This window comes from Amblyraja radiata, chromosome 6 (genome assembly GCF_010909765.2).
Source record: "Amblyraja radiata isolate CabotCenter1 chromosome 6, sAmbRad1.1.pri, whole genome shotgun sequence".
Taxonomy (NCBI): domain Eukaryota; kingdom Metazoa; phylum Chordata; class Chondrichthyes; order Rajiformes; family Rajidae; genus Amblyraja; species Amblyraja radiata.
Window position 1 is genome coordinate 32,609,790 of NC_045961.1, and position 22,512 is coordinate 32,632,301.

At 43.0% G+C, this 22,512-nt stretch overlaps 1 long non-coding RNA gene across 1 annotated transcript; it reads right to left on the minus strand.

Moving 5' to 3' along the window:
* Positions 1–2,111: 2,111 nt before the first annotated feature.
* On the minus strand, positions 2,112–20,835 carry LOC116974220. The gene is made up of 3 exons (XR_004412309.1): positions 20,725–20,835; positions 12,944–12,949; positions 2,112–2,133 (listed from the first exon to the last, which is right to left on the minus strand). It is a non-coding gene; the product is annotated as an uncharacterized LOC116974220 (long non-coding RNA).
* Positions 20,836–22,512: the final 1,677 nt, after the last annotated feature.

A 22,512-nucleotide genomic window follows, 5' to 3' on the forward strand; every position in this document is an offset into this window, starting at 1 on the left:
CAATGTATTACATTTGCAGTTTGAATTAAAATCTGAGGTAAAGAATTTGATAATTAACAAACCTTATGCAAGAGGAGAATCAGGATTGTACACAGGACCTTCATCTAATTTAAAGAACTAGATGCCCTTCTTCTCCAGCACTTCATGTTTAGCTGAAGATTCCAACATCTCCAGTTCCCTGTGTCCCCTGCATTTTTGGTTCCTGCTAAAACTGAAAATATGCATTAAACCCAAAATTGGCCTCATGGTTAATAGTGAAGTGGAAATCTATAAATTGCAATATACCAATGGATACATTAGGTAAACAGAGAAAGAGTTAATGGAATTGGACAATTCTTCACACTTGGAGCGATGTGAGATAATGCACTTGGGAAAGGAATAGAAGGCAATGGAAAAGAGAATAACTCACAAGATGCTATGAAGGGTTTTCAATAGTAAGAGCTTGGAATAAATGTTCACAGTTTCTGAATGGGGAAGAATGCCGTGGACAAAATTGATGGACAAGATTGAGAAGAAGGTGTACAGGACACTTAACTTTATTAACCAGAGCATAGAAAAAAACAACAAGGAAGGTGATATTAGAACTGGTTACACCATAGCTACAGTACTGGGAGCAGTTGTGGATGCTACGTTACTGTGCGGTTATGACAGCAATAGGGTTGCGCGTAGCTTGAAAATAATTACAGGTCCACCACCAATTTTCTGGCACCCTTGGTGCCAAAGCCATTCTGGGTTATCCATTTTGCTAGATCAGCAGAGGTCACGGCCTCCGAGGGGAGTTGAACGGTACTGCCGGGGGGGCAAGTTAGGCCCGCAAAGTTAGCCTCAGATGTTGGCTATGGGAACTGGTCTGCCGGCTCTGTTTATGCCGGAGATCCAGAGCCCCGGCTGCAGGGGGCAAATTGGACCTGCTGATTGGCCGCAGAAGTCAGCTATGGGAACAGATCCGGCCAGGCCTGAATTCCGCAGAGGAGAGGTCCCAATGAGGTTGAGATCGACCACCTCACCCAACCTAGGTGCCATATTTTCGGAGGGAATTTCGGGGGTGCATTTTGCGTGCGCTCTCGTAATTTTGTCTGGATTGTGCTGGCTCGAACGGCCGAATGGCCTACTCCTGCACCTATTGTCTATTGTCCATTGTCTATTGTCTATTAAAGGAAGTGCCAGACCACCAGTTGCTGAAAAATCAGTGGTGAACCACTAGTAGAACGATTTGAGGTAGTATGTGGATTAGTAGGGTTCTGGGGTCTGGAATTATTGTCCACCTCCTTGCACTTAAAAGTTAACTGGATAAGCACTTGACATCCAGCAACCCATTGGGCTAAATTCTGGGGCCGAGGAAGTGGGATTAGTTTGTCTTTCTCTCTTGGCAAGGCAAGCTGGCCTGAATGACCTTCTATTATGCCATCAATTTCTGTGATGTTATAAAGGTGAAATTGTTCATTGTAAACCAGGTAGGGATTGTACTAATTCCCGAATTTCCTATCTCCCTGGTCAACTCGTCCCTTCCCATCCAAACCATCCCCTCCCCAGGTACTTTCCTCTGCAACCGCAGGAGATGCAACACCTGTCCCATGACCACCCTCCTTGACTCCATCCAAGGACCCCAAGAGACTTTCCAGGTGAGGCAGAGGTTCACTTGCACCTCCTCCAACCTCAGCTACTGTATCCGCTGTTCCTGGTGTCAACTTCTCTACATCGGTGAGACCAAGCGCAGGGTCGGCGATTGTTTCGCTGAACTGCTCCGCTCAGTCCGCCTTAACCTACCTGATCTCCCGGTTGCTCAGCACTTCAACTCCTCCTCCCATTCCCAATCTGACCTTTCTGTCCTGGGCCTCCTCCATTGTCAGAGTGAGGCCCAGTGAAAATTGGAGGAACAGCACCTCATATTTTGCTTGGGTAGCTTACACCCCAGCGGTATGAACATTGACTTCTCTAACGTCAAATAGCCCTTGCTTTCCCTCTCTCTCCATCCCCTCCCTTCCCAGTTCTCCTAGTCTCCAACTACATTCTATCTTTACCCTGCCCACTCCCCTGACATCAGTCTGAAGAAGGGTCTCGACCCGAAACATCACCCATTGCTTCTCTCCAGTGATGCTGCCTGAGCCCCTGAGTTACTCCAGCATTTTGTGTCTACCCGCGATTCCTACGATGGTTAAAAACAGCTTGTGTCTCACCATCTGAGCTCCTCAAATAGATATGTAATTTCTGCCAGGTCTTCATTATTATCTACATATTAATTATTACAAGTGTTATAAATACAGACTACAACTAAAGTTACCCCCTCCCTCCTGAGTGATTGTACCTGCGGACACTGACTGTGGATACTGGGTAGTGTGGGTGTAGAACTCTAATATCTAGATGTGCACATACAGCATTATACATTCACATCTCTTATTAATTTGCAGTTGCAATCATTTTGCTGATTGGTATAATGGGCATAGTGCTATAAAAATAACTCAGCCCATGGAAATCATTGCCAATAAGGCTGTTAGTATCCCGACTGTAAAGAGCAGACCATTTGAAAGCTGTATCTGTGTCATGGATGATTTAGGTGCTAATAGTTTAATTATCACCATCCCAGAATGCAGCACCAATGACTGTAATGTTGTTTAAGGGGAATAAGATGCAAGAGAAGATGAATTGAGCCTTTGCACTGCATGGACACCCTACCCAGACTCCAGCAAAGGCTGCTGCACACTGCATGAATCACATTTAGAAGCTTTATTGAGTGGATTACAATAAGCTGAGGATGCAGCACACCACTTGAGTGTTCAGTTACATCTATCAATTACGCAGTCACTTCACGAGCTTTATTGGGCACTGCAGTACATTTTGTTATCCTATTACATTTTCTAGGATGCCGTTTCTAAATGGCTGCGATGTACAATACAGAGTACTTGTTCCGATACAAAAGTAATGCAAGCCGGGGAAAGTAAGAGTCATTTCCCCCACCCAATACATTCCTGTAGGTGGGGATCAAAACCTGAAGCAACAAATTCTAATTACTTTTGTCTGACTTGCTGAATATTTTGCGGAGGTGTCGGAATATCCATGACCATGGTAACATGCTGTAGATTTGCTTCAATTGATTCTCCCCCACCTCTCATTTTTTTCACTGGAGAACACTCAAAAAGCTGCAGACCATTTATTTAATCAGGCAAGGCAATACAGGGCAAGGCGAGATTGGAATGACGCTCTCACTACTATCAATGCCAATGTACATTTGGAGGAAATGCTCATTTTCCTTCCGATGTACTAATTGTGACAGCCTTCTCTTCGATTGGTATACGGTGTCTGGAAATACACTGCATTTAGCAGCGAGGCTGATCCCACTGCTACACTTTGACAGACAAGCTGAACTGACGGGCAGTCCTGTGTGGGATTTGAGTTCGCGAACCATCTGTTGCAGAAGCAGGAGTTCTGCCACCTGTGTCAATGTGCAAACAAACTCTGGGACACATCGGAAGCAATTACATTCTAGAAAGAGGCTAAGCAGAAATATCTCCATTGAAGTTAAGAGCATATTAGATCTGTAAAAGACACAGACCTCGGAATTATGTAAGCACTTGAAGAATAGCTCTACTTAAAATAACCTGGATGAATATTTTTTAGGAATTGATTAGTAGAATGAAGATACTAGTAAGGGTGTGATTAGTAAGGGTGTCCAGGGTTATGGGGAGAAGGCAGTAGAATTGGGTTGAGAGGGAAAGATCGATAAGCCATGATTGGATGGCGGAATGGTCCAATTCTGCTCCTAGAACACATGATAGGACATTTGGAATTGCAAAATAAAGACAAATTGGGTTGTGGAATCTAAAAGCAGATGACATAGATTTAAGGTGAAAGTGGTAGGATTTATCAAGGATCTAAGGGGCAACTGTTTCATACAGAGTGAGGTGAATTTATGGAGCAAGCTGCCAGAAGCGGTTGTAGGGGCAGGTACAATTACCATTTTTTAAAGACATTGGGTCAGGTAAATGGATAGAAAATATTTAGAGAGATATGGGGCAAACAAAGGCATATGATACTCGCTTGGATATTGGATATTCATCGAGATCGGCATGGACAAGTTGGACCAAAGGGCCTGGGTCCATGCTGTTTGTCATGTGCTCCAGTGTTATGTAAATATCCAGAAGGGAAGGTTACCTTTGATGAGTAGTCAGGGTCTTTTAAATTCAAACACAATGGAAGGTGTTTATTCCGTGCCAAGATAGGCCAATGAATTCTCTACATTTTCCATTTTTAATAGAAAGCATATCAAAGCTGGATCCATCAGCATCATTTACAGCATCAATTTGCTTGTCTTTTTCAAAACCTGTATTTTGCCTAATTGCATAAAACACTATCCTTGAACATTATATTTTTTATAAGTTTCCTCTTGAAAAAGTGGCTGGAGAATTCTATGTGCATCTCAAATTTTCCAATTGTGAAGTCTGGCGTTATAAATTATCTTCTACAGATACTAATTGTATCCAATTAATCCAGCTTCTAAAGTTGGCTTTTTCTCTTATGACATTATATTTTGCATCCTTTGCAATTTTGGCCCATAAATACATCAATAATTTTAAATGGATTTGTATTTCTTCATTTAGATTTCTTCTCGCTTACACAGTGGTCTGTTTAGTATATCAATGTTTTTTTTCCATTTAGCTTCTAATTTAATAATCTTAGTAGCCTGGAATTCCTTGAAGTGTTCTAGACAAATATTTTTGCATAATTAGTTCATCACCATATAGGGCATTATTTTGATATCTAACTGTGCACTGAGCATAATCTGTTATCCTAGGTGAGTTTATTGAGTTTGATTTGATTTTCTTGCCGATAAGCACTTTAATGATTTTTAAATTGAAACTTTTTGATGTACTATTTCATTGCACTTTATCTTACCAACTTTGTCTATAAGCTGTACCAAGTATTTTCAAATGTTCAAATGACAAATGACTAACTTCAGGTTGAAGCCACTATCCTTTTGAATAAAAACTATTAGTCCATCATAATTCCTTAGGTTCCAGAGCAATTTCAAAATTGTCAGTCTTGTTCCAGTTTATTAGTTGGATCAAAAGCTCAACCACTGCTGCTCCACCATCAAAGATGTCAATTGCTCTATCTCTCTCGTCTTCACATTGGGAAATCCGATCACCTGGCTGAGCTCCTTCCTGCCTATAGACAATGACTGAAGAGCGCAGCCACATTGGTGATGACTGCACAGAGCTGATCAGGGGAGGAGGCAGAGGAATGGATCCAGGATTGCTTGGAGCCGGTAGATTGGGCGATGATCAAGAACTCGGAAATGGACCTGAAGGAATATGCCATGATTATTACCGACTTCATAAGGAAATGTGCTGTGATGTATGTACCATGAAAACCATCTGAGTGTTCCCCAACCAAAAACCTTAGATGAACTAGGAGGTGCACAATCTTCTGAGAACCATTTTTCGGGCATTCAACCAGAATAATATAAGAACTCCAGATATAACAGATCAGGCCATCAAATGGTCTAAAAGGAATTTTTACTCTAAACTGGAGGACGAAATATGCGTTCAGCAGCTGCAGCAGGCCTTGCATGCCATTACTTCCTGCAAGGCAGAATCACGTGGCAGCCCAAATGACAGCAAGGCATCACTCCCAGATGATCTTAATGCGTTTGATCTCATTAAATATGCATTTGCATTCCTAAAAGGATGTTTTGAAAGCAGAAGAAAAATCTTTACTTTCTGACTTTGTAACATTATTCAGCCTGCTACAAATATTTTTTGTTCTTTTCTCTTTCAGTAGCATATTCTGGGCACATTGAATACTTTGCATTGCATTAACAGGATATTTGTCCCTGGTGTTCCCACTGAAGATGGAGCTACCACTAGTCAAGTCAAGTCAAGTTTATTCGTCACATACACATACGAGATGTGCAGTGAAATGAAAAGTGGCAATGCTCGCGGACTTTGTGCAAAAAGACAAACAAACAAACAACCAAACAAACTACAAACAGAATGGAACAGAATCACATATTATTTTAAATATTGTGGGCGGAAGGAAAAAGGCAAAAAAAACAGCACTTTTAAAAAAAGCAGTAGAGTGGTACAGTAAAAGTTAGTCCCTGGTGAGATAGGAGTTTACAGTCCTAATGGCCTCTGGGAAGAAACTCCTTCTCAGCTTCTCCGTTCTCACAGCATGGCAACGGAGGCGTTTGCCTGACCGTAGCAGCTGGAACAGTCCGTTGCAGGGGTGGAAGGGGTCTCCCATGATTTTATTGGCTCTGGAGTTGTACCTCCTGATGTATAGTTCATGCAGGAGGGCGAGTGAAGTTCCCATAGTGCGTTAGGCTGAACACACTACTCTCTGCAGAGCCTTCTAGGTCCTGTCCACTCAGAAATATTATTGGTGCAGATCTACCACAGTCCTTGTGCTGCTGGACATTGAGGGGCTGAGTCCAGTGGGGACACCTCTCAAACAGGGGAAGGAACAGGAGAAACCCCAGGAGGCCACATGTGTGGCAAGGTTTTGTGTAAAGAAAGGTGCTAACGCTACTGAGTATGACACTAGCAATATTGAATGTATGACACTAAGAATGCATAATCAGTTTTATTAAATATATTTTTGTATTACAAATAAAGTTTGCTTTTGAAATTGAAACCAAAACTACTGAATAGCTGTTCTCCGGTTTCCTCCGCACTTAATTTTGCTCTTAAAAGGGGAAGAGATGAGGTGATATTCACCCGGACATACTAATTGTTAATGACATTTAATACCAGCTCGCATTACTGATAGGAAAATAAACAACATTCAGATATAATCATGGATTACTTGAATCTATTTTATTCCCACGATATATTGTGTGTTAATTTTCTCTTTCTGTTCTATGATAAGGAGAGATTCAAAATTGAGGAAAATTGAAGGCATTTTGATATAATGGAGAGTGTTTATCATTCATATAAACGAGAGGTATATTATAAGGTCATGTATTTGCAGCATCAAACTAAGTTATTTATTAACAGTAAAGTAATTAAAGTACCTACGAAGTTCCAATAAATAGCATTTTATGTTCCACTTCCACATCAATAATCTAATGGCCTAGAAATTCAATTGCACAGTACATGCATTTTGTGCACTGTGATTAATGCAAAATCTGAAATTTATTACCCCATGCAATTGGCACATGTGGTGGTAATGCTGAATTAGAGGGGTACTTGCACATAAAATGCACGAGGTCATAGACATACTATGCATATTTGACATTGTTGGTATTAGAATGGAATACAAACAGATATCTCCACCAGTGAGAGAGTCTAGGACCAGAGGTCATAGCCTCAGATTTAAAGGATGTTCTATTAGGAAGGAGATGAGCAATTTCTTTAGTCAGAGGGTGGTGAATCTGTGGAATTCTTTGCCACAGAAGGCTGTGGAGACAGTCAGTGAATATTTTTAAGGCAGAGATGGATAGATTCTTGATTAGTACAGGTGTCAAGGGTTATGGGGTGAAGGCAGGAGAATTAGGTTAGGAGGAAGAGAAAGATCAGCCATGATTGAATGGTGGAGTAGACTTGATGGGCCGAATGGCCTAATTCTGCTCCTTTTATTTATGACCTTATGACCTAGGTGCTAAATAAATTGCAGGCGCCTGAGTGCAACAGCAAGTCTGCATGGGACGATGATGTCTGCATTAATAAGGATTCATTCTTGCCTGAATCTTGCAAATGAAGCCCTGCATTGAAACCTGTCAAAGAATCTTCACCAATGCACCTGATATCTCCATGTCAAGGTCAGATTGCCATTCTTTTGTAGGGGTGGCAACAGAGTGAATGTCAAATCATTCCAATAGTTCTTTCTGGATGACACCTCAGCCACGACCACAGCCAATCTTTGGTCAACATGCACTTTCAGACCTCATATCAGAGTATGAGAATGCATTTTATTTTGTGCACCAAAATTGGGCTTGCTTATAATGTGTAATTTTGTTGACACTCTGGAAATCATGTCATTTATGAGCATGATTTATTTCACATACAACACATACAATTTATTCCCTGTTGGTCCTGCAAGAAGGTGGTGTTTGCTGCACATCTAGCTTAATGTACTAAATACTGTGGTTAGAATCAATCTTCAATCACTCACCCTCTGTGTGTAATGTGGCAGCAGTAAGGTATCACACTTTGTTCCCATGTCTAAATATTACCCGGTAATTTATTTTACTTATGCTGAGCTATCACTTAGTGCAAAATATCAATTTGGGTTCACCATAAAACTGTTTAAAGTTGGACAAGTTACCCCCCAGAAAGATGTGGTAAAACAGTACCTGTGCGTTTCTTGGTAGGAAATCTATTGCCTTTGTTGCAACTTTGCTGAGCATTTTGCAGGGAAGGCAAATTATGTGCATGGAAGCTCCCAATGGCCAGGAACACACGGTATTTACAGAGAAGCCAAGTAAAAGGCTGTCACTGGTGAGGTGAGATAAAAGCTCATTGCAATCGTCAGTATGTATGACCACCCCAAATGCTCTCCACTACCCTAATGGAGTCCTGTGCTATGAATGGCCCCGCCTCACAGTGAGGTGTGGAAGTACAAGTGCAACAGAGATGGCAGCAAGCTGATTGTAATACATCAAGGGCCTATCCCATAGGCAATTTTCGGCGACTGTCACAATCATAGCAGGTCGCTGAAAAAGCGGCGACTGGATCACCCTCTATGACAATGTCTATGACAAGCTACGACATTCTATCACCTAGTCGACGTCAAGCTACCGACAACCGGTGACCCATTAGGATGTCCACCTATGACCACACCTACGACAACCTACGACCACACAGGCGACAACCAAAGTCCACCCGCGACAAGCAATGACAAGCAATGACCCTGTCGGCGACAACTGAAGACAACTGAAGACAATTCAGTCGCCCGTACCGGTTGACGTAGGTTGACGTAAGTAGTCGCCAATGGTATTCACCAAAGTTAGCACCCGGCAACAACCAACAACACCTGGTGACAACCTGCCTCATCCTGGCAACAACCCACGACAGCACCTACGACAGGAGAAGACAAGCTGCGACAAGCCCACAGGTGCCGAAAAGTTTTGAACATTTCAAAATCCAGCGGCGACCAGAAAAATGTTATGATTCTTTCGGTGACTTGAGGAGACTACTCACAACCATACAGGCGACACCCCGGCGGTCATGTGGTGACAGCCTAATCGCTTGTAGTCATTGAAAAATCGCCTATGTGGGACAAGGGCTTTACAATATTTGGCAGTAGACACTGAGGGACCAAGGGAAATTGATTGGGAGAATATTTTTGACCTGTGGAAAATAAGTCCAGTAGATGCTCTGATCAATCATGTCAAAATGGAAGCCATTGAATTCTCAATTTACTGGAAATTGCAATGCAATATGCTCCTTGTTTTTTTATGCCTCTATAGAATTTTATTGGCAAGGCGAGATCAGATAGGTTGTGATTGTTCTCACTGGAGCACAGGAGTCTGACATTGTAGAGGTTTGTAAAATGATAAACATAGGTAGGGTAGTCAGTCAAAGTCTTTTTCCAAGGATAATGGTCCAAAACTAGAGGGCACAGCTTTAAGGTGAGAGAGGAAATATTTAAAGGTGATCTGAGCGGCAGGTACACAGAAGGAACAAGCTGCAAGTGGAGGTGATTGAGGCAGGTAGAATTGCAGTGTTTCAAAAGCATTTGAAGCTGGTACACAGATAGGAAAGCAATAAAGAGACCTGGGCCAAATGCAGGAACATGGGATTAGTGCAGATAAGCATCTCAGTTGGCATGGATGTGTCAGGCTGAAGGGCCTGTTTCCTTGCTGTATGACTTCATGACAATCTATGACAATGAAGGTTACAGCTTTTGCCTTTGATCTTCATGGTACGTTAGCATGGATGAAAATGGATCTTATATCACATGATTAGGTGTATTCGAGCTATGGAGAAAATATTAGGCCTGATAATGTGAATGGTGTGCAGACGTAACCAGTCCAATTTCATGATCAATGGATTGTCACCTACGTCAAATTGTTTTAATGCGTGACAATTGCTAGGCTCCAATATTTAGTTCCATGCAACCGATCAAGAATAACATTCACACCCTACAAATTTTAATAGATTTTAAAAACTTGACATATAGGTGGGTGGCATTGTTGCTCATGTTATAACCAAGAATTGTGCTTCCCTTCTGATTTAGATAAATCGTCATTAATTGCTGCACTAGATTTTGATATAGCTTTAGGATATTTTCCAGGCTTTAGGACAAGGACAATGCAGTGAGCTTGGAGAATGATGGATAAGCTTTAATAAACACCGTCCCCAGCCAACAATCAGCCGATCGGAACCACCCTGCCTGATGTCATCTGTTGTCGGCTCTGATTTATCCCGGTATTTTCTTGGTGCCAGTTCCTCCCACCTTCCAATCAGTCTGAAGAAGGGTCCCGACCATAAACGTCACATATCCATTTTCTCCAGCACTGCTGCCTGACCCACTGAGTTACTCCAGCATTTTCTATCTATCTTGGTATTACACCAGCTTCTGCAGTTAATTTTTATTGCATATTATAAGATATCTCATGGTGAGTTAATATGGTGACTCTCTCCATTATAAATGATCAGATGGTCCCAGGCTAGTGATGGCATTGGGGCTGTGACAGCAGTCACAACTAGGCTGAATGAGTGACTGAAGAGGGATTTAGCTTCTCAATCTGCTGCTCTTGGCATTGGGCCTGATCCTGTGAGGAAATGTGGAACATGATGGTATTGCAGAATTTGTTGAACCTTGCTAGCTAGTGGATCGAATCGGATCAGATCTGATGTTTTGCTGCTGAGTGCTGCTGAGGACCTGTCTTGTCCCCAAAATTCTCCACAAAAGTCCAATAAACCAAAAACATATCAGAGTTAACAACAACTATTTTAAACAGTATGTTTTAAACTGTGTGTTTTACAACATAAGCTGTTTGTTTTCCTTATCTGATTTCCAGGTAAGCAATCAATCGAATCAATTATGTAATTCACAAATTAATTAAATCTGGCAGAGGAGTTTTCTAAATAGATAATCCTCAAGATAAGAGGCCAAAGCAGGGTTATACATTGTTTAATTTATATTTTTTAACTTGTTCACAAGTTGCTAGTTACATTATTTCGTATTCCCCATCTCTAATTGCTCCTTGAATAGATTGGTTAGCTAGGCCATTTCAAGGGTAGAAACAAGTTCTAATCCCCATTCAATCATGGCTGATCTATCTTTCCCTCTCAACTACATTCACCTGCCTTCCCCCTGTAATCTTTGACACCCTTACTAATCAAGTATCTGCCAATTTCCACTTTAAAAATACCCAAAGACTTGACCTCCACAGCCATCTGTGGCAATGAATCACACAGATTTTCCACCCTCTGGCTAAAGAAATTCCTCATCTCCTTTTGAAAAGGTATGTCCTTTTATTCTCAGCCTATGCCCTCTGGTCTTGGACTCTCCCACTAGTGGAAACATCCTGTCTACATCCACTCTGTCCAGGCCTTTCATTATATGATATGTTTCTTTGAGACCCACCTCATTTTTCTAAACTCCAGCGAGTACAGGCCCAGAGTTGCCAAACCTTGATTCCTTTAATGTTCAAAAAGTTATTCATCTACTCTGAACATACTCAGTGACTTAGCCTCTTGGTTGGCGGATTCCATAGATATATTATCCTCTTTATATTTCAGTCTAAAATGGCTGTCTTCAGACACTTTCATTGTACTTTCTCTATTGCAAGTATATTCATCCATAGGTATTGAGACCAGACTGTACAAAAAAAATTCCAGGTGCAGTTTTAGAATGGCTCTATGTTCAAAGGATTTTACTGGCCATAGTGCCTGGATAGTTTATTTTTAAAAGCTTTTTAGTGTCGCAATAGTGGCAATCAGAGACTTGCTCAGTCCTGATCTTATCCCTGCTGCTGAGGTATGAGATTGGATGAACCTGATATCAATTGGATATCACGCCTCCACGCATTCCACTCTCTGGGCCCTCACCCCCTCATCTTCACCATGGATGTCCGGTCACTCTACACCTCCATCCCCCACCAGGATGGCCTCGGAGCCCTCCGGTTCTTCCTCGACCAGAGGAGCAACCTATACCCAGCCACTGACACTCTCCTCCGCTTAGCGGAGTTGGTCCTCACCCTCAACAACTTCACATTTGACTCCTCCCATTTCCTCCAAACACAAGGCGTAGCTATGGGCACACGCATGGGCCCCAGCAACGCCTGCCTCTTTGTCGGGTACGTTGAACAATCCTTGTTCGAGACGTACCAGGGCCCCATCCCCGACCTCTACCTCCGTTACATTGACGACTGCTTTGGGGCCACCTCCTGCACCTACACACAACTGACTGACCTCATCCACTTCACCACCAACTTCCATCCGGCACTCCAATACACCTGGACGATTTCCGACACTTCCCTACCATTCCTTGACCTCACCATCTCCATCGCAGGGGACAGACTCCTGACCGACATACATTACAAACCCACTGACTCGCATGGCTATCTGGACTACACGTCTTCCCACCCTGCCCCCTGTAAAGACTCCATCCCCTACTCCCAATTCCTCCGCCTACGCTGCATCTGTTCCCAGGATGAGACATTCCACACCAGGGCATCGGAAATGTCCTCGTTCTTCAGGGAACGGGAATTCCCCTCCGCCACCATAGATGAGGCTCACACCAGGGTCTCATCCATACCCCGTAACACTGCTCTCTCTCCCCATCCCCGCACTCGCAACAAGGGCAGAGTCCCTCTGGTCCTCACCTTTCACCCCACTAGCCGCCAAATACAACACATAATCCTCCGCCATTTCCGCCACCTCCAACGTGACCCCACCACTCGCCACATCTTCCCATCTCCCCCCATGTCTGCCTTCCGCAAAGACCGCTCCCTCCGCAACTCCCTCGTCAATTCTTCCCTTCCCTCCCGCACCACCCCCTCCCCGGGCACTTTCCGTTGCAACCACAAGAAATGCAACACCTGTCCCTTCACCTCCCCCCTCGACTCCATTCAAGGACCCAAGCAGTCGTTCCAGGTGCGACAAAGGTTCACCTGTATCTCCTCCAACCTCATCTACTGCATCCGCAGCTCTAGATGTCAGCTGATTTACATCGGGGAGACCAAGCGTAGGTTGGGCGATCGTTTCGCCGAACACCTCCGCTCAGTCCGCAAAAACCTACCTGAACTCCCGGTGGCTCAGCACTTCAACTCCCCCTCCCATTCCCAATCCGACCTCTCTGTCCTGGGTCTCCTCCATTGCCAGAGTGAGCAACAGCGGAAATTGGAGGAACAGCACCTCATATTCCGTCTGGGGACCTTGCGTCCTTATGGCATTAACATTGAATTCTCCCAATTTTGCTAGCCCTTGCTGTCTCCTCCCCTTCCTTAACCCTCTAGCTGTCTCCTCCCACCCTCCCATCCGCTCGCCCTCGGGCTCCTCCCCCTCCTCCCCTTTTCCTTCTTTCTCCCACCCCCCATCAGTCTGAAGAAGGGTTTCGGCCCGAAACGTCGCCTATTTCCTTCGCTCCATAGATGCTACTGCACCCGCTGAGTTTCCCCAGCAATTTTGTGTACCATCAATTGGAACTCATTGAGATAAGAGGAACTTCAGTTGCAATCTTCGTGGGACTCATTCTGTATGTCTGGGTACCAATGACTCCTTATAGAGGCTATGTTACAGGTTCCCGGCCTGCTCCACTGACGCTGCGTAATGTTAAGGGAAACTAAGGTCCCATATACAGTAATTGCTGTGCAGGATTGGAAACTTTTCTTTCAAATACAGGAAGTATAAGGTTAATATTTTTCATCAAATGTTGGCCTTCAGAACTATTTATTCCAATGATTGGAAATTGGCCTTGTTAGTTGCTGTGTCAAATCATGGTGCTGTGCCTAATGCCCCTGTCCCACTTAGGAAACCTCTGGAGACTTTGCGCCCCACCCAAGGTGTCCGTGCGGTTCCCAGAGGTTGCAGGTAGTGGAAACAGGTAGGGAGACTGACAAAAACCTCTGGGAACCTCCGGGAACCGCACGGAAACCTTGGGTGGGGCACTAAGTCTCCAGAGGTTTCCGTTCAGGTTTCCTAAGTGGGACAGGGGCATAAAGAGTCCAATGGCAGGTTCATTGTAAATTGGCATCCAGCATCAGTTATGGACCACACCTGCCTGAAACTGCTCCTCAGCTGTTCAGGGGTTTAACAGTTTGTGATTTTTGTATATTGGTTGGGGGCTCATGTATACAGTATTAGCAGTTGTGTATGACTTATCTAAATAGCAGTGTCTTGGAGTTAACTATTGAGGGTTCTACTATGGTTCAATTTAATTGATTCAATTCAGAGGGCAGTCCATATCGGGAACAACTAACAGAGGAAGCTATAGACATGGATACAATTACAAAAGATATTTCAAGACACAAAATGGTGGTGTAACTCAGTGGAACAGGCAGCATCTCTGGAGAGAAGGAATTGGTGACATTTTGGTTTGAGACCCTTCTTCAGATAAGAAATCTGCCCAGGTATATGGATGGGACACATTTACAGAAATATGGGCCAAATGCAGGTAAATGGGACTTGGCTGGATTGCCAACTTGGTCAACATGGACTAGTTGGGCCAGAGGGCCTATTTCCTTGCTATATATTGTAAGAAGAGTTCAATTGATTATCCTGGTATAAAGGATGGATACCTACAGTGACTATCATATGTGGTGACGTTGATGAACTGTGACAACATTCTGCCGACTAGGAGGGAGGTTTTTTTAATTATTAAAGAGAAGGGTAACATCTGTGATAGATCAAAAATGGATGAGCACCATGTATTAGTAAACCTCGTAAACATGCAAATGGTATTTAGCATTTGCATATTTACGAGGTTTACTAATGCTGCCTGGATTAAGTGTTATTATCTACAATGAGAATTTGGCCAAACTTGAATTGTTTTGTCTGCAATGCTGAAAGAAACATTGAAACCCAGGAAGTCATGAGTACAATAAAACTAATTGATGGTATATATATCACAGATGGTAGCAAAGAAAACTGCACTGAATTTAAATCTACCACCGTGATAAATAGTCAGCGTTGTGATCAGTAAAGGGATGAGACAACTAGAATCATCCCACTGACCAGGAGCAATAACTCACAACACCCATACTTGGGAGGAGTGTTGAGAACACTCTGAGGGGTAAGATGCATCATTCAAGGTGATTGGATGTCTTTATTTATGGTGAATGGAGTTAGAAGCAAGCATTCACCATTTTTCTGTTACAGTTGTGGGTTCTGAGGTGACTGCTAAGGCCATTGTGTGTGCATAGACTCTGGCATTGGGGGTAAGAGATGCTTGATGGTACAGGTGGGTGGCACTTTGAGTGCTCCTTCAGCCATTTTCACTGGGCAAGCATGTGTTAATGATGAGGACACTCAAGGTTCATTGGGTCTTTTTGGATGACACCCTCAGATTTGGTTCGGCATAGCCGGGGATTCCCAAAAGCCAGTGAAGAACTTCCATTTTTGCAAAGAGGCACTAAGAATATTCTTGAAGCGTGTGCTCTGCTCCTGGTAATCTTTGCCCATAATGGACCTTGGAGTAGAGTGCCTGGTCTGGCAACAAAAAGACACACAGTGCTGGACTAACTCAGCGGGTCAGGCAGCATCTACGAAGTACATGGAGAGACGATGACTCTTGTTGGGACACTTCTTCAGACTCCTGTTTTGGCCTTTTTTTGGCGAGAATGCAGATGTCATGACCCATTAATTGGAAGGGTTTAAATGCACTTGGGGCCTCTGCAAGGTTATTGGTCTGGGAGGAAACACTGATGTTTGTTAACAGCCCATGAATAGAGTTAATGAATTTAGCATAAATTAAGTTGACGGTTTCTCTCCAGTGACTTGAAGTACCTGCTGTATATAGTCAATGTCTAAGAAGTGTACAGAGTGAGTGGATCACTGCTGTGATCCATGACTGCCTCTGTGATGGCCTCAAGGCAAAACAGGAGATTATGTTTAAGTCCCACTTGAGATGATTTTTCGGAGACTCCAGGAAGACATTTCTCAGAGAAATGCACGTAGAATCTGAGTTTTGGAAAGATAGGAGTGACAAATTACATGGGGTCGGCTAGAGGAGTTGCTAGAACGAACACAACTAAGCCTCTGAAACTCTGCAGGATATTAGGTCCACCTCGGAGCAAGCTGTAGTTGTACAGTAAATTAAAAATAAAATTGGATTAAAACACCAGAGTTCAAATCATATCTTCAAGTCTCAAAACATGTGGAGCTGCAAATTAGATATGTGTCCATCATCAAGCTATTGGTAATTATGAAATTCCTCCCAAGTGGCCAACATGTTTAGTACAGTTCAGAAATAGAGCATGGAAATAGGACTGTCGGCCCACTGAGTCCACGCCAACCATCGATCACCCGTTTGTACTTGTTCAATGGTATCCCACTTTCTCATCCACACCTTGCACGCTAGCAGCAATAACTGGCATATCTTTGTGAAATGGGAGGAACCCCATGTGGTCACAGAGAGAATGTTCAAACTCTGCACAGATGGCACCCGAGGTCAGGATCATACCCAGGTCTTTGGTGCTGTGAGGCAGCAGCTCTATGATCTGTCCCTAAAATTTGCAAATGGAAGTGGAGAAGTTGCAAGAATAATAATCAGCTATGCAGCAACAGCAGTAAAGTTGAGTGCAGAAGTTAAGCCCCTGTCCCACCCGTGTCCTTGGCACGCTAATTACACGACCTCGTGGTCGCGTTGAGGCGCGATGGTCCCGCGAAAGTCACGCGCGACTTAATGTGCCCGCAGAGCCGTCTGGAGCGTGTGACGTAATTTGAAGATGGACACAAAATGCAGGAATAACTCAGCGGGACTGGCAGCATCTCTGGAGAGAAGGAATGGGTGATGTTTCAGGTCGAGTCTCTTCTTCAGTCTGAAAGCCGCTGAATTACTCCTGCATTTTATGTCTATCTTCAAATTTCTGGGAGTAGAAGTGGGGGCGGATCCGGATCCGCAACGGCCGTGAGCCCCAGGCCGAGCTCGACGATCGTTTGCCTGCTTCTGCTGCTGTTGGAGGTGAGACGTTGTGTCGTGCCAGGGTCTTGGGCCTGTCCCACTTTGGCCGTCAGTTACGCGGCAGGCCAGTGGCACGCGAAGAATTCGTTCGCTACAAAATTTCGGAGCACCGCACAATACCGTGCACAACTCCATACCACTCAGCGCTTCTCAGTGGGACTGGCCCCGCGCGGCCACACGATGCCCGTGCGCCTCAACACGACGACGAGGTCGCGTAATTTGTGTGCCAAGGACACGTGACAGGGCCTTTAGAATGTCTTAAAGCAATAGACAATAGGTGCAGGAGTAGGCCATTCAATGTGATCATAGCTGATCATCCATAATCAGTACCCCGTTCCTGCCTTCTCCCCATATCACCTGACTCCTCATCTCCGTTCTAAATGGCTTACCCCTTATTCTTAAACTGTGGCCCCTGGTTCTGGACTCCCCCAACATTTGGAGCATGTTTCCTGCCTCTAGCGTGTCCAAACCCTTAATAATCTTATATGTTTCAATAAGATATCCTCTCATCCTTCTAAATTCCAGAGTATACAAGCCCAGCTGCTCCATTCTCTCAGCAGATGACAGTCCCGCCATCCCGGGAATTAACCTTGAGCTGAAATATCGCTTCTCAGTATGCAATATCGCTTCTCACTCAAACACTGGAACTTGCTGTGTGCTTTGTGAAAAGAGAGGCCATGGCAAAGGTCTCAATGTTTCTGGAGAGAAGGAATGGGTGATGTTTTGGGTCAAGACCCTTTTCGGACTGAAGAAGTGTCTTGACCAGAAATGTCATCCATTGCTTCTCTTAGAGATGCTGTCTGTCTCGCTGAGTTACTCTAGCAATTTGTGTTTATCAGCAGAATAATTTTTGTTATGCAAAGCTATCAAGAGATATGCTGTGAAACTGGGGAAATGGTGTTAAGCCACAGATCGGCTTAAGTCTACTTGAATGATGGAACAGACCCAAGCTGTAGAATGCAACACTACTGTTGTCAATGTTACCATATTAATTAAAAAGTTATCAGCGTAGAAATTTACTTTATATTTATGTGACATAGAAATGGTTTTGCACAGGCTTGTACGTTGCTTGTACCCATTCCGGTAGTTGTTGTACTAAAGGAGAAATTGGATGGAAAGGGGATGTGAAGGCATTAACAATGTGTACGACATCCATTTCTTAATTGATGTTTGAAGTATCTGTAAAAATGTACAACCAATGACCTGTGTTTTTCAATCGCAGTAAAACAAAAAGCAAACTGCACAAAGATAACAAATGGTTATCATAAAAATGTCCCCTCTGGGACATTGATTTAAAAAAAAAAAATTCTGCAGTCTGATGATACAAGCTCATTCGTCTGTATTCTGCTCATGCTAGAGATCATTAGTTACTGTCTGATTACCTGCTCTAAATCGTCTCTGCAGAAATTTCAGTCTGATCCTGTCTCTTAGTGACTTGGGACCATTTAAGAGGAATTATTGCAGTTTACGGGGGATGTAGTGGGGATTGTGGGCAGACACAATTTAGAGTCCAATCACCTCCATTCCATTTCTCTTGTATTGTCCCTTCTTTCAATTGCAGCTCTTAGTCAAAGTATTATAGGTGCCTTGGGGAAGGCCCGATAATCTGACCAATTATCCATGGATCCTGGTGATAACATGATAATGATGACCACTAGATGGAACTCTTGTTGTGAAGGGCATTGGACATGCTTTAGCACAACAAGATAGGGAAAAAGACACCGTGATAATTAAAAAATAAACTTGACCAATTTAGTGATTGTCTATTGGTCCCTCTACTCGGCGTTGCAACACATGTAGTGCTTTAAAGATTTCCATGCTCTGAAATGCATAAGAATATGCTTCAGATAATGTGGAGGCAAGCTAAATTCTGCATGTAGAAAGGCTTGGGTTTATAATGCATTATCTATATTACTAAAAGTCTGATCTTGACCACTTACTGTTCTGTATATTGATTTTAGGAAAAAACGCTGCCACTTACAGCTGTGATTTTTGGCCATCTTAATCAGAGTCCCCCTCTGCTGCACAGGACGAGGATTTTTCCCATCGATGAAAAATAATAGTTATTAGTGTTTAATAAATTTTGAGATTTTCGCTCTTGAAGGCCACGCCCCTTCCGGAGGGACTATGAAACCCGGAAGTGTGGAGGTGCCTCGGTTCTCTGCAAGATGGGGGAGCGAGAGGCAATTCTCAGTCCGAGCTGTGAATAACACTGAACACATGACTACTAAACGGAATGGTTTACTGACCTGTCAGTGCCCTTAATGTGGTTTGAAAATGCAAAGGTGTGTTTTGTTTGAAAGTGCTAAAACTGTGTTGCCTTTGGTTTTGAAAGGTCTAAAGCGAGCTGCCTTGCCTTTGGTTTTGAAAGAGCTAAAGCGAGCTGCCTTGCCTTTGGTTTTGAAAGTGCTAAAGCGAGCTGCCTCGACTTTGGTTTTTAAAGAGCTAAAGCGAGCTGCCTTGCCTTTGGTTTTGAAAGTGCTAAAGCGAGCTGCTTCGACTTTGGTTTTGAAAGTGCTAAATAGAGCTGCCTTGCCTAAATAGAGCTGCCTTGCCTTCTATATAATTAAAAGTCTAATCTTGACCACTTCCTGTTTGAGCTTTATATTGATTTTAGAAAAAATGCTGCCACGTATAGCTGAGATTTTTGGCCATCTTACTCGGAGTCCCCCTCCATTCATCAGGTGCTGAGGATTTTTCCCATCGATGAAAAATAAAAGAATTATTAGTGTTTAAAAAAATGTCGAGAACTTCCGGTGGCGCCATGGAGCAATAAGAGGCGCTCCTTTTAGCTCCGCTCCGAAAAACGCGTTAAAATACCTGAAAAGAAAAACGGTCCGAATGGAAAAATACTTACCAGCAGATGCCCGGCGTAAGTGACGTCATCAGAAATTGACGTATATCGACTGGATATTGGATTTTAAATGAATAAACGGATTCTGCCGACTCCACCTCAGACTAGACAAAGAACCCGACTGCAGATTCTGCAAGAGCAAGAGAAAGAAACGTCTGAAGAATCTGAGGAAGAAGGACTTATTTCGACCATGGAAGAGCAAATACAAGAACAAGAACAAACTTTAAGACGGGCCATGGCAATAGAATTTGGAGAAATTCTGACTGAAAAGTTTGGAAAGCTAAAAACAAAACTTGATGTCGGGAATAAAGAAATTTGCGGAAAAATTGAAACATTACAAGTTCGCATCGAAGAGGTAAACACCGTTTTGAAAGGAGAAATTAAACGGGTCGAAGAAAATTGTGTGCTTAACTTTATCTTTTATATGTATTTATAAGGAGTAGACTGATATAATCTGTTTAAAAAAATAATAATGCATTTCGTTGTCTCTGTACTGTACACTGACAATGACAATTAAAATTGAATCTGAAGATATTAGCAAAAAGTTGGAACCCATTCTCCTCATCTCAAAAAAACAAAACGACGCTATCAGAACTCAAAGCTACTACTACGGACATCTCTGACACAACGCAAAGGCTGAAGAAAGATCTAGACCGTGTTTCTGGGCAACTGGCCAGAGTGATCGACAAATGCCTAGATCTTGAAGCTCGGTCCAGACGTCAAAACTTAAGAATTGTTGGAGTGAAGGAAGGAAAGTGGAAAAGATTCTCGGGTCTTCACTACCAACTTACTTCAACAGGTATTTAATCTGCCTGAGAGACCTAAATTTGATCAGGCACATCGAGTCCAGAGAGCCCGATCAGGTGCTGGAGCCCCACCAAGACAAATGATTCTTAAACTACACGACCTATCAGTTCTTGAAGATATCATGGCAAGCGCAAGAACCGTGATGTTTGAAGGAGAAAATATAAGAATCTTTAGAAACTGTCCAGCAGAGGTTGTCAAGAAGCGAGCACATTTTACCAAGACGCATGTTATTCTTGGAGACATCCCAGACTTAAGATATGGAATAATGTATCCTGCCAAATTAAGGGTCACATACGGAGGATCGGAGCGTTTCTTTATCGACCCAGAAGTCTAGACATATTTATCAGAGATAGATTGGAATGTAAGCAGGGAGACTGTTCAAGGTCCCCGTGTTTACAAGGAGAGTGTTCAAGATCTTTGAACTACTCAGTATTGAAAACAATTTAAACGTATGGTAACGATATAATACACTAACAAATTATATAATTAAAGCTATGATTATCACATAAAATACTAACAAACGTACTAAACCGTTTATTTTAACTTAATACTAACCCATTTATTTTAATCTAATACCTAATAGTTATGAGATTTACTAATTCTAGGTAACAGTCAATGTATCGGTTTATATTTAAAATATGGTTAATATCTATCCGATTGGGGGGGGGGTTGGAATTTCCAGCAATTACCAGGTCGGAGCAAGAGGGAATATGTTAGAAAGCTGGTTGAGGAGGGGTAAGGGAATCAATAGTTGGGGGGGCTAGGGGGCAGAGGAAGGAGATGTGAGACGGGAAACAGTAGGTTATTGTAGGCTGGACTTAGTGTGGATTGTCGGGGGAACATGTGAGGGGCAAGACAGTTAGAGAGGAAAGCAAGTCGCAGGGTGGGTCTAGCAGAGGAAGAGGGGTCAAGCAGGTGTAGATGGGTACTGGGCAAGTGGTAGTATGAGGTGAGGAGGTTTAGAAGAGTATTAGACTGATAGTGAAGCGGTGGGATTGTTGATGGCAGTTTGAGAGGGGAGGAGAGAAAGAGTTCTCGTTCCGGTGAGACTGCTGGAGGTTCTAATTGACCGCTTCAAGCCTGACGGTTTTTAACCGGTTATGTATTTAACATATGAATATCAATAAGCAAGACTTTAATTTAAATAGGGTATTTAAATAGTAAACACCCACTTGGAGGCAAGCTATAAGAAGAAATGCAACTCTTAGAGGAAATTATTTACAGTCTGCGTTCTGTTTTTTTCTGTTTACATAATATCTTGTTTAGTCCGTTTTTTTGTTGTTGCAATATTACTCTAAGGGGCGGAGCTAAATGTAATTAACATCCACGGAAGCTCACACGAAATTTCCCACTGGGGGTGAGCTTCACGCACAGTATCTTTAAATGCTGTTCTTTTTTGTATTACGTTATTTTGCACTTTTTTTGCTTATTCTTCTCAAGGCACTTTTACTTGTGATATACTGTACCTGCAGGGTTTTGAAATTGTGATCACCCACCCAGTAACCAGAAGGTTGATTTTACATATTGTGTTGCCCCATCTGAAACAAGGGAAACCATGTAAGCTCTAATGCAAAATGACCCTCTGAAGAAAACCGGGGGAATTACATTTTGTAGTTGGAATATTAGGGGCATTAATGAGCCAATTAAAAGGAGTACGGTTCTTGCCCAATTAAAGATCGAGCCCATATCAGGCTGAAGGCTAACTGGATTGGTCAAATATCACTCCTCTTTTCTCTCCAAAACCAGAGGTAGTGCAATTATAATTCGTAAGGGTATAC